This window comes from Lycorma delicatula, chromosome 2 (genome assembly GCF_047948215.1).
Source record: "Lycorma delicatula isolate Av1 chromosome 2, ASM4794821v1, whole genome shotgun sequence".
Taxonomy (NCBI): Eukaryota; Metazoa; Arthropoda; class Insecta; order Hemiptera; family Fulgoridae; genus Lycorma; species Lycorma delicatula.
Genome location: NC_134456.1, coordinates 32,587,750 through 32,606,547, shown reverse-complemented (window position 1 = coordinate 32,606,547; position 18,798 = coordinate 32,587,750). Strand labels below are relative to the sequence as shown.

At 37.6% G+C, this 18,798-nt stretch overlaps 1 protein-coding gene across 3 annotated transcripts in view; it reads left to right on the top strand.

Moving 5' to 3' along the window:
- The window catches only part of LOC142320614 (uncharacterized), a 61,177-nt gene that overhangs the window by 1,052 nt on the left and 41,327 nt on the right, over positions 1 to 18,798 (top strand). For 2 of the 3 annotated variants that reach the window (XM_075358606.1, XM_075358605.1), the window contains exon 2: positions 10,506 to 10,578. The exons of the other annotated variant lie outside the window; for it this stretch is intronic. The gene's annotated coding sequence lies outside the window, so the exon portion shown is untranslated. The remainder of the gene's footprint in view (positions 1 to 10,505; positions 10,579 to 18,798) is intronic. 3 annotated transcript variants of the gene reach the window in all.

Here is an 18,798-nt window from a genome sequence, read left to right as displayed (position 1 = left end):
GAAGAATTGCAGGACTTTCTTAGGTGATTTTTTCTTCAGAAAATTCACAGTTAGAACAGGCTTTTTTTCTGATACTAGATCTTCCAGGAAGAAATTTTTCAGTAAGCTTTCTAATTAATTCTTTGCATTGTGCATGTAAGAAACATGCACAAAATTTTAAAATTATAATTATAAAGATGGCTACAGGAACTGATGTAAATTAGGTTGTTTAATAGACCATAGTTTGTGTTAGATCCTTTGCGATGTGGAGGACCATAAAACCTTTGTGGTAGGTTTTAGAGCAAGTATGAACTGTAGATGCATAGGTGATGAATTAAAACAACGCCTTGTTGCTTATTAAATTGTTATTTAATTTATTGTGGTCCTGACGTTTTGATAACATATAATTGAACATCTAACATATAAAGTAACATATAATTGAACTTAATAACATATAAGTATACAAATAAAATAAGCGTTCATCCAAACATGAATATGCGCTCCATTCGTACTGAATATACAACATGACCACTCTGGGTCGGATTCTGGCGCCGAATGAGTAGAAGTCGCTGCATCAAAATGGCCACGCCTTGCGACATTATGACATAGGACATCGTATGACCATAGCTTGCCGGGGAGCTCTAGCCCTCACTAGATAGCAGCACCCGGATGATCAACAGGGAAAATATGGACTGCATGGCGGCCATGTAAGGTGGTTAAACTAAAGGAAAATTTAAAACAATGTTAATCAGATTAAAATGTATGTAGTGCATAGTTTACGACAAGACGTTTAATTTAAGGTATCATTTGTTAAAATCGACCCGTTAGAAGGCGAGCTATTAACATTTTTCAGTTCATTAAGTGAGACCACGTGACGGAACTTTGGCGCCAGACCGTAAGTTTTTAGTTAGGTTACAAACAATATCTATAGTTTTTAAGTTTAGTTGCTTAAAGTACGGGTTGTTAGAAGTGTCGGATGTAAGTTTTACTTAAATCGAACCATTAATTGTGTAGATATTAAAGTTTTTGTTGAACTTAGGTTAGCACGTGGTCGGGATTTACACTAATACTTGTATTTTTTGTGCGTAGTTTAGGGTTTATCTGACGGTTTACGATGTTAATTTAGTTTAAGATACATGCTAAGTTTCAATATCGCGGCGGTAGAACCAATAGTCTTCTAGTTATTAAGTTTTAAATGAAAACACGTGTTAAAGTGGAAATAATGCAGGAAGCCGCGCAGGGATATTTGGCAGCCAGAAAAGAGGTTTCAAACTTAGTGGCGCTCCACCGAGAGTACAAGGCAGCCCAACGCCAGTGCTTCTAGCGGCAGCAGGTGGAACTATATAGGTGATTTAACCAACTAACTTTATTTTTCTACGTTATTTTTTGGAATATAATCACAGTTGGCAAGACCGGGCGTGCTTTTTGGATTACTATGAATTTTATTTTTTGTGAATATCATGATAGGTCTTCGAGTAGTTCACTAGTGAACAGTCTATCATACACTTAAAAATTTTCTAAGTTTTGTCAAGTTTATTATATAGGAAAACCTTAGTTTCCCTATATCTTCGGTCAGGAGCCACCTAGCCCCAGTTGAGAACTGCATCCGTTGAGAAGTTATAGCCATTTGAAGATAGATTATTACGATAACATCAGTACGAGGCGAGGTATCGAGATGCCGGCGCCTGAAGATCAGAGTGAGTGGGGAATGGAGGAGGAATTCCCGACAGAGAAAAGTAGAAAGACGAAGAGATCACTGGCGGGCTTACCAGGAACCAGTACAACGGACTTAACCAGAAGAGGCGAGGATACCGAACTGAGACCACTGAAGAGGAGGCTAGAAGCCCCCAGCAGCAGTAGCGAGGATGAGATGACAGAAGGTACAGACCTAGACAGCCTGCTGGAAGAGGTGAATGAATTAGTAGCGCTGATAAGGAAAAATGTAACTACAAAAAGGGAAATTAAGGAATGTGCCCTAAGAGTGCGAGATAAAGCGGAAGATATGGCGACGGTGGTACATGCCCTCTATGAAGCATCACACCCAAGACCGATGCAATGTGCAGGGACACAAACAGAAAGTGAAGGAGTGGCGGACATCGTAAGAGTTTTGAAGGAGGGAACGGTAAACGACTTGAAGAAGGTGGTCAACAGGAAATGGCCACGCGATATGTTCAATATGGTAGAGGAGAAGGCTGGCCCCCCGTCCGAGGGATACAACAGCCCTGGTGTATGTGGTGGATGTTGGAGGCAATACGGAAGCGCCATACGCGAAACATGTAAGCACCAAGGTTCCAGGAGTGTTCACGCGACTGAAGCAGGGAATCCTCAGAGCAGGACTACTGCTGAAAGATGAATCAAAAGTGGGTGTAGTAGGTGAGGAGGGCGAAGAGCCGGAAACAGTGACGGCATATGCCCTGATGGTCTCAAGTGTGGGAGACCAGGCAGTCGACATCATGCTGGAAGGACTAAACCGGCTATCACGGGTAGACAAAAGGCAGGTGGTGTTAGCGGCAACAAACCACTACCTTAGTGCGCTAATTAAACAGGTGGCGGAGTATTGGTCAGTGAGAAGAGGGACCAAAGCCACGCTGCACCTGTTTGGCAAAAGAGTGGGTCCTCCGCCAGGATCAAAGGCAGTAACGGTGACGCTGAAGAAGGAGGGCGTAACCTTTGCTGACCTACTAAAGGACGTCAAAAGATGCGTAGGCACAGAACTGGCGGAGGATATCCTCTCAGTCAGGAAGAGACCAAGAGAGGAAATGCAAGTCAGGTTTAAAGAAAACAGTGGAGGGAGAGCCACACTAAAAGAGAGGGTGAGTGCACAGATTCAAGGACTCGTGATGAAAGAAAGGGCACAGGAAGGAAGGATGGTGCCAATACATATTAAGGACCTGGACCTGGAGGCCACAAAGGAGGACGTTGAGGTTGCAATAAGGAAGGAGGTCGGAGAAGGAGAGGATTTCAGAGTATCTTCACTGCGACCAGCGTTTGGAAGTACACAGAACACGACGTTGGTCGTGGCAAAAAGGCTGGTAGACCGACTGATATCGTAGGAGCGACTCCTAATAGGATGGCACTCGTGTAGGGTGGTGCCAAGGCAGGAGGCCGAAACCTGTTACCGGTGCTGGGAATCAGGCCACAGGGCGTTGGAATGCAGAGGCCCGGATAGGTCCAGGAACTGTTACAATTGCGGAGCTCTGGGACACTTTAAGGCTGAGTGTAGAGAACAAACCAGATGTGCAGCATGTGGAATGGAGGGGCACAGGATGGGCAGCTTCCGCCGTAATAATAAATATTAGGCGATGAGGATACTTCAAATAAACCTCAATAGATGTCAGGCGGCCCACGACTTGGCATAGGCCTATGCGTTGGAGGAAAAATATGATTACATGGTAGTGGCAGAGCCGAATAAAAAAATAGTTGCTGGAAGGGGCTGGACCACAGACAGAGAAGATGTGGCCATCTATGATCTAACAGGACGTCACGCACGACTTAGGGTAGACAGGGGGAAAGGATGGCTGTCAATAAAAACCAGCAAGTGCACACTGGTCGTGGGGTATGTCTCACCAAATTGCACAGAGGAAGTGTTTGATAACTACTTGGCCACACTAGAAAGAAGTCTCAGGAGAGTGACAGGTGAAGTTGTCTTAATGGGGGACTTCAACGCTACCTGCCGTGAATTTGGTGGAGATCGAACCAGTGTGCGGGGTCAGAAGCTTATGGCAATGGTTGGATCTTTGTCACTAACATGTATCAACAGAGGGGAGGACCCGACATTTATTGGGAGAGGTAGAGGATCGGTAGTGGACGTATCCTTCGCATCCGAAGGCCTAGTGAGGCGTATAGAAGAATGGCGGGTGCTGCCCACTGACTTTGCCAGCGACCACTGCGGAATCAGCATCACGATATGGAGGGAAAATGAGGATCCAATGTCATTTGGAGACCAAATGAGATACAGGCACAGCGGGTAGCGGAGAACTGTGCCGCCAGACTGGAGCTGGCGCCACCAGAAGGCCCCCCGGAGGTACTCATGGCGGTCCTCACAGAGGAGTGTGTCTGGGCAGCTCAAACTCAAAGGCCGGGGAGGAAACGAGCCTACTGGTGGACGGAGGAGATTGCCGAGTTACGAGGGGCAGTTATGAATGTGCGAAGAAGACTGCAACGCACTCGGCGCAAGCTGGGAATGGATGATGCGGCACTGGCTGCAGAATTGAAGGCAGCAAGAAGAAGGCTCTCAAACGAGATAAAGGCGCAAAAGCGAGGTGCCTGGAAGAAGCTTTGCGCTGAAATTGACAACAACCCCTGGGGGCAGGCATACCAAATAGTGATGAAAAAATTTGGTGTGCGCCTGCCCACACTAACGGAAGAGCAGGATGCTCTTCCGTTAACGGAGGAGCAGATGCAGTTAGAGAGCTCTTCCCGGCACAACAACATCAATGGCAAAGGGTAGAACCAGGGCTGCCCCAACCTTTCACGGTGGAAGAACTGCGGATGGCGACAAAGGAAATAAACGCAAGAAAAGCCCGGAGCCAGATAGTGTCCCAGGACTAGTGACAAAGCAGTTGATTGAGAAATGCCCTGAACAGGTATTGAGGGCAATCAATATAGCAGCTCAAAGGGGGCAATTCCCGGAGTGCTGGAAGGAGGCAAGGCTAGTCCTACTCCCGAAGGCAGAGATCCAACCGGGAATAGCTGGAGGATACCGCCCGTTGTGCTTACTCAGCACAATGGGGAAGGTGTTCGAACGCCTCCTAACGATAAGACTTAAGCAGGAGATAACAGAGAAGGGAGACCTCTCGCAAAACCAGCATGGGTTCAGGCGCGGGAGGTCTACCATAGGCGTGGGAGTATCAGGCAGTTGAGAGGGTGGTCTCATGGGCGGAGTAGAAGGCGGCAGGCACCCGGAGAAGAAGGAGAGTGCCGGTGGTGGTTCTGCTTGATGTCAAAAACGCCTTTAACAGTGTCTCTTGGTCGGCCGTCATGGAAGAGCTGGAGAGAAGAGGGATTAGTCAATACCTACGGGCGCTAGTTAATGATTACCTGAATGATAGAAGGGTGAGGGTGACTGCAGAAGGGGGTGTCGCCTGTGATTTCTACATGCACGGGGGGGTACCACAGGGCTCGGTCCTGGGGCCCCTCCTGTGGAACATAGTCTTCGATGAAGTGCTAAGGTTGGCCTATCCAGGTGACACGGAAGTGGTGGCCTATGCAGACGACCTCGCACTACTGACTTCGGGAAATAGCGAAGGAGAGGTTGAAACTACGGCCAACGCAGCAATAGCGCAAGTGAGCGGATGGCTAAATATGAAAGGCCTGAGACTAGCGCCAGAAAAGACCCATGTCCTAGTGTTGGCTTGCCGGCGAAGGCTCAGAGAGATCACCCTTATGGTGGATGGAGTCAGGATAAGGCAGGCCGGAGTAGCCAAGTATCTCGGAGTGTGGCTTGACAGGCGGAGGAACTTCGGGGAGCATGTGAATCAGGTGGCGCAAAAGGCACACAGAACAATGGTAGCGCTGGCCAAAATAATGCCACGGACAGCTGCAAGACAGCTCATCATGTCGGTCACCGCTTCGATAATCCTCTACGTGGCCCCGGCATGGGCAGCAGCCATGGCAGTCAAGAGAAACTCCGATACGCTGGATGCAGTGCAGAGGAGGGCGGCAGCCTACAGAACGGTGTCCGGGGAAGTGGTCAGGGTGCTGGCGGGCATGCCACCTAGTAAAGAACAGAATAAACAGGAGGAATGGGATGCCCGTTGCCCAGGCAGGTGCACTATTACTAGAGGAGTGGCAAAGAGATTTGGGACGCCTCGAACAAAGGAAGATGGACCTGGAGGCTTATCAGGAGGATAGAGTCGTGGCAAAAGAGGAAAAAGGGGGAGCTGGGTTATTACCTAACCCAGTTCCTAACTGGACATGAGGACTTTTGAGTCTACCTAAGGAAGTTTCGCATAAGAGAGGACTCTTCATGTGCTTTCTGTGGGGAAGAAGATACCCCTGAGCACACCTTCTTCCTTTGTGACAGGTGGGCCCATCTGAGGCGAGAACTGGGAGTGCATCAGCTCACCCCGTACACAGTAGTAGATTACATGCTCCAAGGAGAAGATAAGTGGAGGACAGTGACGAATTGGGCTACGAGGATACTCATCTTTCTAACTCTGATTACTCATCTTTCTAACTAAAGATTAGGTAGACAAACATAGGGGATGTGGACGACAGGAGTGATAAACTGTCAAGGAGGATGCAGCCTAATTGTGTATATTGCTTATGTTCATATATAAAATAGATAGATTATAGTAAGTAGTGTTGGAATACCCAATTTATCAATGTGTCAAGTTTTATTGTTATATGGTAGATTAAGAATTATGTATAATAATGATCTGAAGTCTGATCTGTGCTGAGAAAGCTAGGCCTACCAGGCAGAATGGTAGAGATGTGTTGACATTTCTGGATATTATGTTAATATTATATAATAACTTCGTATAAAAATATGTTATATCTTGTCATGAATTATTATGTTGTAACTATAAGTCACTATGCTAGTATTAACTGATAATTATGTAGTAAACTATGTGTATCTTATCATGAATCAGTATGTTGTAATTAAAAGAAGCAATTAGGCGACATGCTATTTATAGATTGTGCCATAACTTGGGTAAAATATGCTAGTATTAAATGATAATTATGTTGTAAATTGTATTGATTTTTGTTATGAATTGTAATGATGTAATTAACTGAAGTATGTGTCATACTAGTGCTTATAAATTGTGCCATTACTTGGGTAAATTAGGTTAGTATTAAATGATAATTATGTTGTAAACATGTTGTACCTTGTTATGAATTATTGTGTGTAATTAAATGAGGTAATTATGAGTCATACTATTGCTATAACTTACGCCATTATTTGGGTAAAATATGTTAGTATTAAATGGTAATTATGTTGTACCTTGTCATGAAATATTATGTTGTAATTAAATGAAGAAGTTATGTGTCATACTATTGCCTATAAATTGTGCCATTATTTGAGTGCATTATGTTAGTATTAAATGATAATTATGTTGTATGTTATGTTGAATCTTGTCATGAATTATTATGTTGTAATTAAATGAAGTAATTATGTACCAAACTATGGCTTATAAATTGTGCCATTATTTGGGTAAATTATGTTAGTATTAAAAGATAATTGTGATGAATTATGTTGTATCTTGTCATGAATTATCATGTTGTAGTTAACTGAAGTAATTATGTGCTATACTATTGATTATAAATTGTGCCGTTATTGGGAACATTATGTTAGTATTAAATGATAAATAAGTTGTAAATTGTGTTGTATCCCTATTATGAATAATTATGTTGTAATTACATGAGGCGATTATGTGTCATACCATTGGCCATAGATCGTGTAAATCATGTTAGTATAAGGATGAAGGAAGGCAAAAACTCTCTGTAATACTACTATAAGATGTTGGCTATTGCTATCATGTAGAATAATGTGTACTTTTTCCTGTAACAATGTAGAGTTTAACTGTTCTGGTAGAGCCTAGCAAACCAGGCACTATGAAAAAGGTACATGCTGTATCTTGGGTTTGTGTCATAATGTATTATTATGTACCATTATTTATGTATATTGGAAGGATGACTTAAAAACAGTAATCATAGGGCATACTATTACTGAAACGGCAGCCTGGATGCAGAGGTCACTCAGGCTCCTTCATACCCAAGAATGTGGGTTAGTCGGGGTGCTCCGATGATGCATTTGGGGACCCTCAAGGTGTGAGAGGGAGGGACGCGGCAGTTTGCCGGTTGCGCGCAACATGTAACCGGCAACCTAGAGTAGGGCCCGGGAGGGTAGCCTCTCAGTGGAGGGGTGTAGTGGTCGTCCAGAAGGGAGGACTACTGCAACTTGGTGAAACTGGGAGGACCCCGTTGGGAGGCCAAGGAATGGCGGGACAGGGGGGCAGTCGACTGCCACGGCACTACGGGCCGACTGAGTTTTGCTTAACGGCGAGGACCAGTTGCCCCGGGGTGCTTAAGAAGGTATAATAAATAAAAAAAAAAAGAGCAACACCCGGCAGCAAAAGTGGAACATAACAATTTGTTTTCAACTTGTGCTTTTTATCTTCTGAAACTTGTACATAATGAATTCTTAACAGTAATTTGACAGAGCGTCACATAATATTCATAACTTTATTTTCCTTATAAAATTTAATTCTCTTTTCCCTTAGTGTTGTCTGTTTTGTTTTTACTGATGAAGGATTCAATACTAATTTTCTTATGAGATGAGTAAATGATAACTGAACATCTTATTAGCAAGATCAAAAGGAAAAAACAAAAATTTAAATGTATATTCTTAATTTGTTTCACCAGGAGAAGAATATGTTTCATATCTGCTGTATAAAAGAATTTTACAAGCATTTAAAAATAGGATCTTGAAAACATACAATAAAACCATTTGGTTGACTGGGACAGAAGGTTATTTCAGTAGCCCTTTATTGTTGGTTTTTCATCTGCTAAACCCTAAACCTGTAATTACTATTAGTAATGCATTTATTTTCTGATAAATTGTGGTCTTCCATATCTTTGTTCTAGAGCTTGGTTTACCAGATTCCTTACTTTCACACTTGCACATTACACTTAACTAGCTGATTTTAGAGTTTAAATTGATTGTCTATGATTACATACTCATTTCATTAATTCATAAAGACATATTTTCACTTGTTATATCACTAGGTGTAAATCCCATTTCAAGTGTAAATGACTTTGAACAGTACAGCTTAGAAACACAAATAAAAATAAAAATTATAATAAAGGTATTCTGAAGCACCAGTAATATGTTATTGATCATGTGTTTTGAAATTTATAAGGTTTTATTAACTGCTACAAAAAATTCACTGATTAAATTTACAATATTTTATATATTCATTTATTCTGCTTTGTAAATGTTTAGATTATTGTTAATAATATTACAAAAATTTTTAAAAACTTGCTTTATACTTTTTAGCCATACTTAATCAAATTATTATCATACATTGCATGAGTTTAATTTGGATTTCGAAAGATTCTTTACATCTACATTCTTAATTTACCTCCCATCTGAGATGTATGCAAAAGTAATGTTGGAATATTTTATTGTCACCCGACCTTAGTAACTGTACAAAATTTCATAAGTAGGCAATGTCAGGAAGTATATTAAATTATTACACCTGCACCCTTAATTTACCCCCGTACAAATAAAAAATAAAATAAAAAACTGAAAACAGATTTAAGTTAAATGATTAAAAACATATCATACTTTCTGGCTTTTCATTAATCTTTTATTGTAAATTTGAAGTGTTGTTGATCTATGTGGTGGTCAATAAAAAATTTCATTTTGGCAGGGAACTGCATTATAATATATGTGGTAGAACGGTAAACTTAATAAATCAAACATACCTTTTTTTATAGATCTTCAATATTCATATCTTGCTGAATTGATTTCAAGGGTAACGGGCCACCTAATTTCCCACTCTTTTTTTAAACAGACTTCTTCAAATGGATTTCATGTTCAAATAGAACATTTTTCGATCAGAATTACATCAGGATGCCCTTTTACATACATTTCATTTCATTTTAAGTGTGTTAACTTTGAATCCATCTTTTGATAATTTTCTAGCATTTTTTAATGATACTGTTCTGTTAAAATAAAAGGGGTTTACTTTACTTTATTAACAATATTTACAATCCATTCAGAGCCAAAAATGTTTGTTTTTCTAACCCTTATACTCAGTGACTGCAAAGTCATCATCATTGGGTAGGAATCTCTGCCTTGAAGCAAGAAATTTCTGGTCAGGGTGGTTGGCTGATTTCCCAAGATTTTGTACTAGTTTTAACAATACTATATACATTTTGATATGATTTTGGCTCTGCAGCTATCTAAATATATATATTTTTTTTATATGCCTGTTGCTTTTAGTACTCTACCACACATGAAGAACCATTGCCTTTTTCTTGTTTTGTGATCATCTTGGATTTTATCCGGTTGTACCTCTTTATTTGACCAGACTTTTTACCTCTTTGATTACTGCAGCTTTGTTTCCATCATCATCTAAAAACACACAAAATAATCCAGTTTTAACATTTTTATATTTCACTAAAATTAATAAAAATAAATACAGTGATTGAAATAAAAATCTATCATGAATGTTAATTGTTTCAGTCCTCATACATGATGTTCTCATACCAGGCAGTATAGTTATAGTAAGCAGGAATATTAACTTTTGAGATAAATTGCAACATTTTGGGCACAAAAATACTGTTAATTCTGATATATTGTTTGTATAATTTAAATTATAAATTTTTCATATGATTAATTTTTCCATTTGACTTTTTTTATCTTTTCATGTAATACATGCTCACATAGATTTATTAGTCATGTTCTGCTGTTTTTCTTTAAGTTGAAAGAATTTTCACTACTTGCCTATTATTAATTTTTGTCTTGTTCTTTTAGTGATATCATTTAGTACATAATTTTTTTGTTTTTTATGTAGCCAAATTGAAGAAGTTCCTGAACATGGTGAAAATGACTGCAACAATAATTTCAATAAGGGAGCAAAACTTAGGGTAACTTTGAATATGACATCACTGATTTTAATATGTAGAGATGTAAACTGAATGATTAATTTTTTTTTTTATTCAGTATTACTTTTGTAAAAGGGAAAAGTTTATCTTGCCTGTTAACATTTTATAAAAACTCAAATTTTATTTTTTTGAGTAATAAGTTTTATTGTAATATCATAATACATTTTATATTACAGTATTAGTTTATTTAAATATTTCATCATAATTAGACATTGATTTTTTGATTGACTGCAATTTTGCTGCATTTTGGTTTAGCTGTAATTTTTTTCCTAAGAAATAACACAAAATTTGGAGCTGTTGTAAACCATCTGTTTTAGATTTGTTATTCAAATGTAAATAAAGAAAATACTTCATTTTTAGTTAATAAATAATAACAAATGTAGTTATTTTTGGGTGCTTTTAGTGATTTTACTTGATATGAAGTTCTAAGAGTAATATATTATTGGTTATACTCCATTTTCTAAACTTAAAATATCCTTTTTTACACTTGAACTTTCTTACTTAGGCAATGTAATTGCTGAAAAACATTTAGCAGTGTAAATATAGAGCACTAAGGCAATGAATAAAGATTCATCTTGATTAATTATTGTGTTGAGGGAAATTATTCAAAAAATTGATTCTTTGACATATATGGTTTACTAATACGTTTTTGGATTTGATTAAACATTTTTTGTACATTTATTAATCTTTTTGAACATCATGAAATTCTTTGAGGTTGTAAAAATGAATAAATCTTTCTTTCTTTCACTGACGCTACTGCCCAATGTGAACCATGGCCTCCTGTACAATACACCTCCAAACATTTCTGTCTTTCACTTCTGCCTACCACTGTCTGGTATCCAGGACTCGCAGATCACTCTGAACATCCTCCCATCCACCTTCTTCTAGGCCTTCCTCATCTTCTTGTTACAAATATTTCCCCTCTGAGGATGGCATTAAGCATTCTATCACTATCCTTCCTTACCATCTTATCCTGTGTGCCTTGGAGACTCACACTAAATCCTCTTCACCAGTATAGCAGGTTATCTCCTCATTATTCCTTATACACCACCCGTCCTTAGTTCTTACATGTCCCACAATTCTTCTTACGATCTTTTTTTCAAAAACCTGTAGAGATATTTCATCTCTTTTAATTAACATCCAGGCCTCTGACCTGTATGTTACCACAGGCTTTATAAGTACTCTGTTTAGCTTCAGTTTTGTGTTGTGTGCTACAAATTTTGACTGAAGAGTTTCAGGTTGGCAAAATAGACTTTATTTCCAGCTGCTATCTTTCAACCTGTAATCTATTATCATTATTCAGGATTGTTCCTAAACACTTAAACTCCTTTACTCCTTCAAGTATCACATTGTCATATGATATCTCTCAAACCACTCTTCTACCTTCCTCTGTCACCATTTTAAAATATTTTTCTCTTCCATATTAATTTCCAGACCCACTGTCTTTCCCTAATCACACAATAACTTAAACATTTCTATTATGGTCTGAACATTTCTTGAGACGAGAACCACATCATCAGCATATACACATTCTGACCCCATAGGAGAAGACACCCTCCATGTGGCAGTTTCTGTCGCCATGCCACCCCCCTCTGTACCTAGCCCTTACTGGGTTCTTGCCTCAGTACTAGCCTTGTTCTTGCCTCAGCCAGGATGCCACTGATGCGAATACCACATTTGATATTTCCATCCATGTACTACTAGGAAATGAACTTTTTAAAACAAAACAAATTATGTTGACTAACTGATATGAAGAAACTAAAATTAAAAATGCAACTACCTACCTGATAGGTTAGAAGTTGAGTTCAACACGCAACCATAACAACACAAAACAAGAAATTAAAATAAAACTAAATAAACAAAACACTACAAAAACATCAAACCTTATAACACAAGAACAACAAAACAAGACACAGGAAAGACCAGATGGAATTCTAAATTCCCTTGGCAATTCATTCTCTTGTCAGGTATCCAATAAAATGTTCAGTGATTACCCATTCGACCTGGTTTTTCCATTTCTCACAGAGATCTAATGTTGAGCCAACAAACAGTCTTCAAGCCACAAAAGTTCATATTTTGCGCATTCATAGATTACATGGTGTGCGTCATCTAGTTGTCCACAATCTGGACACACACCAGGCCAAATCGCTGGAGTCTGACTCAGAAGGTTCCATGACAATAAATAAATTGTGTCAAATTGTGTTTTTGTTAGGGTGAACCCAAGGAGCGCCCTGCAAACCAACAACATCTGGAAAGAGATCATGCGTATAACATCCATACTCAGCCTCATCACACTTTACCTGCCATAAAGCATTGCCATGCCATTCTCTCACAAATTTTTTCTGAAGTCAATTTACCTGATTTCTTAGCAACATAATGCTGCTGCTTTTCTGACGCAATTAAATCTGTCAGTTACATGTATGCAATCAACAAGATTACCTCCCGTTAAATAGTACGGTAACCTCACATTACCATTATAACAATGAAAGACAAAAAAAAATTTTTAATGTTTCTCTAAGTGTGATACCTTTTCTTTAATTGTTTTTTTGCGTGCATTACAGATCTGTAATTACAATTTTTTGCCACCCTTAGTTTTAAATAAATGCTTCAAAAAAAATTAAGGGAAAATAGTTAAAATCTGTAAAATTTATAACTTCGCATGGCCATACCTTTGTTAGAATGATTTTGCTGATGCTTTTCTTTTATAAATAGGCTCAGGCACATCCCAAATTAATGTCAAACAGTTATTGGCTAGCATGTTAGTATTCCATTTTCCTTTATAGCAGCTTTCCATCACCAAAATGTCTTGGTGGAAACATTCACCATGTTCTTCACTTACGTCTCTGAGGTTATCCAGGGGAAAATGGTGGGTGGTAGAAAGATTCTGATTTCATAGTCGTTTTTAGCATCAAAAAGCAGATTAAAATCATGTATTGCATGTTAGGAAACAAAAATTATCTTTATCAGTGTAATGTAAAGCGTTGAGCTCTTAATAATATATCCTGATAGCTTTTAAATTTTAGCCTATCCGCCCAAACAAACGCTGCATATAGCATAATTGCCTAACACACTCCCTTATACAGGATACTCATAGTCTTAAAATTAAGACCCAAATCAGGATTAACCACTCGTCAAACACCAAAGAAGGTACGACAGACCTTCTCTGCAACACCCCAAGATACTTTACTTGAACATATTTAATACAAAGGCCTGACATCAAAGCACGAACCTGACACCTCACTGCCAAACTGTCTATAAGATGCATCATCGTGATCTTCTCCGGGCTGAATGTCATCTTATGTTTATGTCCCCATAACTCAAGAATTCTATATGCCTGAGTGGCTCAGAACTCAACCTCCCTCCACGAGCTCCTTTCGACCAGCAGGAGTCCACGGTTTCTGTATTTTTCCTGCAGCCACATTGTGATTGACTTATAATTACAGTGTTATACCTCTATATACAGTGTTATACCTCTATTATACAGTGTTATACCTCTGTAGCTCGCAGTTTAATCTGTCTCCTTTTTTAAAAATGAGACAAATAATTCCCATTTTCCAATCTGTCAGCAACCTTTCTTGTTCCCATATGCAGGTCACAATTTGTGTATTGACTCTGAACTACTCTGATCTCTGAACTACGTATTTGGAGAAATCTGCTGGAACGACGTTGCTTCCTGGCGCATTATTATATTTCAATTTCACTATTACTTCTTTGACCTGCTGAATATCAGGAGATTCTGCAGTCAGCTCAACCAATACTATGCTATCTGTTTCATGTGCTGCTTCCACTTTGTTGTTGAGCTTTTCTTCATAAAATTAAGCCCATCGTTTCAATATCCTGCCCTCTTACCCATCACCTATCCATACCGCGTTTTTTCACAGATTAAGTATTAACCTGGTAACCCCTCTCCAATGCCCTAATCATCCTATACATCCCCAATATGATTTTGCACAGCCTTCTTGAATTTAATTTTTTTTCTCTTACATTAATTTTTCTATATATATAAAAAACTAGCTGACCCGGCGAACTTCGTACCGCCTAAGAGTCAATGAATGTCGTGTTAACTTTGCTTAACTTAATTTAGTATTTATTAACATAAGTAGCTGACCCGTCAGACATTGTCCTGTCATACCTATAATTATTCAATTCGAACAGGAATAAAAACTAAAAAAAAAAATTATTTCCAAAGGATATTGTTTATTGTAATGTACAACAATATTCAATTTATTTTAGACCATTATGTATTTTTAGTCATTTTATCGAGAAAAGTCTGACAATTCAAGTTTTTGGATTGAATGCTATTTATTGAAGTGCTTTTGGATACACAATGTTTTTTGTTTTTCCTTCTGGTGCGTACATGTGAGCAGGGTTTTCCGACACCTGAGCAGGCCACATACAGATGTCCATGTGAGAATCATGGATTTTTCAAATTCAATCCACACACTTGTAGCGATTGTCCTTGTGCTTTGTTGATGGTCATTGCAAAGGCGAGTCGCACCGGAAACTGTAAATGCACTACAATATGTGCATAGTTCATCCATTTGTCCGATAACCACACTTGGATGAATGCTGTAATTATAATTAGCATCGTAATGGAATGCACCGAGATTCAAATCAGCGTGAGTGGTTGTTCTGGTTCAAGCAGTGCTCACTCGAATGATTTGCAGTCTGAATACTCGTTGCCCGTTTGTTTCTGATGAATGGGCTCGAGCATTAAGCTCTCTGTCGGTTTCCAATCTCACTTTTCGTTGCTCATTTGTTTCTGATGCTCGTGTTGCCTTTTCTTTTGTGCTTGATACGTAGAACGACCAATTGCTAGTTTTTTGGGAGGCATACCTGCACAGAAATGACCTTGAAATTGGTTGAAAATTAAAATGTCGGAATGCAATGTTCACAACTATCAAAAGTTTTATATTTTAATTTTCAAAATAACGGATTTAAATTAAGTACGCTATAATTTTTTTAAATATCAAATCACCTTTATCTTACAATTATAAGTCTGGCACGTATATATGAACTCCAGTTTTTTAAAGTACAATATTATTTTTTTAAATATCTCATTTTATCATAATCTAAGCATATTAATTGTAGGAGTTATTAGGGAAGTTTCGGAAAACCCCGAAACACGTGATTCTTAATTCTTAATGGGATACCTATACACCAAATTGCACTACTATATCTCTATTGATCCCTGAGATATGAAGGCTCCTACTCCCAACTTACACCATTTTTAGTTTATTTTAGGATTTATTCGGGATATTTCGGAAAACCCCGTATTTTACTAACTCAGAAACCTTCCCTGGCATGCGTCCAACCATTCCCCAAAGTTTCATCGCTATCGGATGAACGGTTTAGGAAGGCATAAGAGACATACAGACAGACAAACATTCATTTTTATGTATATAGATTATTCCAATACTGTCTGTAACTGTTTTGCAGCTGCAATACCAAACTTTACTGGACCCATATTCACACCTTCAGGATCATTTTAAAATAAAAATTCAAAAGTTGCAACTAAAAAATAGGTCAAAAAATGCCCCTTTTTTGCTATTGACAACATCAATATATATATATATATATTAATTATCTCCTATATGTTTGTCATCACGTAGCAGTTGCATTACTTAATATCTAAAATCCTAATTTTCAAATGTCAATATTCAGGGCTGTGAGATGTATATAAGTTTAAATAAGATTTAATTAATTTGATTATATTCATGGCTAAGAAAATAAAAAATAAATTAAAATCATCTATGCTTAGAAATTAAATTAAATCTGTAAATTAATTGACAACAGACTGCTTCTAGCAGGAGCTGTGTCCAGCCACCCAGGGCAACACCATTGGTCCATTGGAATCTGAATCCATTGAAACTTTGCAATGGCACTCGACTATTTATCAAAAATTTATCAAGAAATATCGTGGAAGCAACATTTCTTACTGGAAAAAATATAGGAGATGAAAGGATTTTAATAATTTCAACCAATCTTCCATCTCAATTTAAACATTTGCATTTCCCTTTAAGAATATCATATGCAATTACCATCAACTAATCCTAAGGACAATACCTAAATACTGCTGGATTACTGTTACAAAACAGTTGTTTTGGCCACGGTTAATTATGTGACGTGCTCAAGGGTTGGTTCACCAAGAAGAAAGTTATTCATTCAAGTTGAGAATCAGAAGACAGACAACATAGTTTAAAAACTTCCTAATTAACTACGTGGGATAATAATAATCTTTTTATTTTTCTTACTAAATAAAAAGTATACTTTTATACTAGTACTTTAATACTAGTATTGGTATATATTTTATTTGATTTTACTATATTGTATTTTACTTTATTTTTATTGTTCGGCGACATTATCCATCATCCACGCGGTGTTGCTGGTAATATGTATATAATTTTTAATTAATTTGATTATATTCATGGCTAATGAATAGAGTATCAATAAAAAATCTTACAGAAATCGTGGTTTAATTTTTTTCCTAAATATGTAAATCATTTACTCCATGAAAAGACCACTGTGAAGTCAGCCCAGTCAACTTCAACAATAAATATGTAACTCTTTCCCTTCCCAAAGGCTAACCGCCGAGCCAGCAGAGCTGGCCCAGGTTGCCAGTAGTATTTATATAAATTTTTCTCTTTTTATTATTTTTTGTATTTTTGGTGCCTTTTATTTTTTGGTTATTTGAGGATAATAATTTTTTTATCTTACCCTTTGAGTTTAAGATTGTTCCTTTATTTTTTTTATGTTTTATATTTTTACTTCCTTGTACAAAGTAAAGGAAGTATTGTGATCACGAAAAATTTCGGTTTTCAGATTTCAGTGGAAATATCCATTTTGACTAGTTTCGGTATGACATCTGTATGTATGCATATGTCTGTCGCATAACTCAAAAGCAATTAGCTGTAGGATGTTGAAATTTTGGATTTAGGATTGTTGTAACATCTAGTTGTGCACCTTCCATTTTGATTGCAATCGACTAAACTAAAAGTGTCCAAAATCCAAAAACAATTGGATTTTGGACTTTTTCTTAACTGCAGTAATAAGTCCTCATTGAGAACTTTTTAATGATATCATAAGTGGTACTTATTTTCATTGGTTTCAGAGTTACAGCCAAATAAAATTTTAATGAAATATTTGCATCTTACAAGGGGAAGGCACTTCAGTTCAAATCAAACTTCATCTCCCTTTTTTTAATTTAAATGTATTGATTTATTAATAATTATTAACCTCTGATTGTAAAAAAATTTACAATAGATGACAATTCAATAATAACAATAAAAAAAATGAAAAAATATCAGAAGTTAATGAAATAAAATTTTATTTACTTTTCCATTTTAAAAAAAATGTGTATATGTAGTTTAGTAGGTGTTCAACGAAGTCATGTGGTGTTCACATCAGATATTTTAAATATTTTAAGAGGTTTATATTTTAATATAAATTTTATTTTTTTAGTTCTACCTCTTTTTTCCTTCTGCAGGAGTTACTAGCGACTCTTCTTAATTCCTTATAGATTTCTCTCCTAGCCTCGTATCCCTTCACAGCACACCTGCTCTTGCTTTGTTCTTTCTGTTTATTGCCTCTCTGCATTCTTTGTTGATCCACTTGCTGTTTCTCTCCTTCTTCCTCTCTTCCAATTCATCCTTCAGTACCCGTATCATGAAATTCTTCACATCTTTCCTGGCCTTATCGATATTTTTATCAACTTATATCATACAAAGGTGAGGAGGTAGTCCCCTCTCCATGCTTTCCTGTAATACTTTCACGTTTTCATTACACTTCAGCTTTTCACATTCCATTTCCCCTTTTTCTCTCCCCTTGTGATTAACACACATTAAAATTTCTCTTGATATGTGTTCTCACCAAAAAATAGTCAGTCACAGTTCGGACTACGCATTGATCAAACATAGACTAGATGATGCAGGTCTTCTTGATACAATCACACAATCAAACTGATTCAAAATATTCATCCCCAGATATAACCATATTCCCCTTTCGATTGCTTTATGTGGGAAGTACTTTCCAATAATCATATTATATTCCATTGCACACTGTATTAATCTCCTTCCATTGTTGCTTGTTATCTCATGAAGGGTATCTTTGCCAGGTACTGTCTTGCAAATTCTTCTTTTTCAATCTTTGCATTAAAGTCCCCAATTAGGACAACAGCATCGTATGTTGATATCTTTCTGCAGT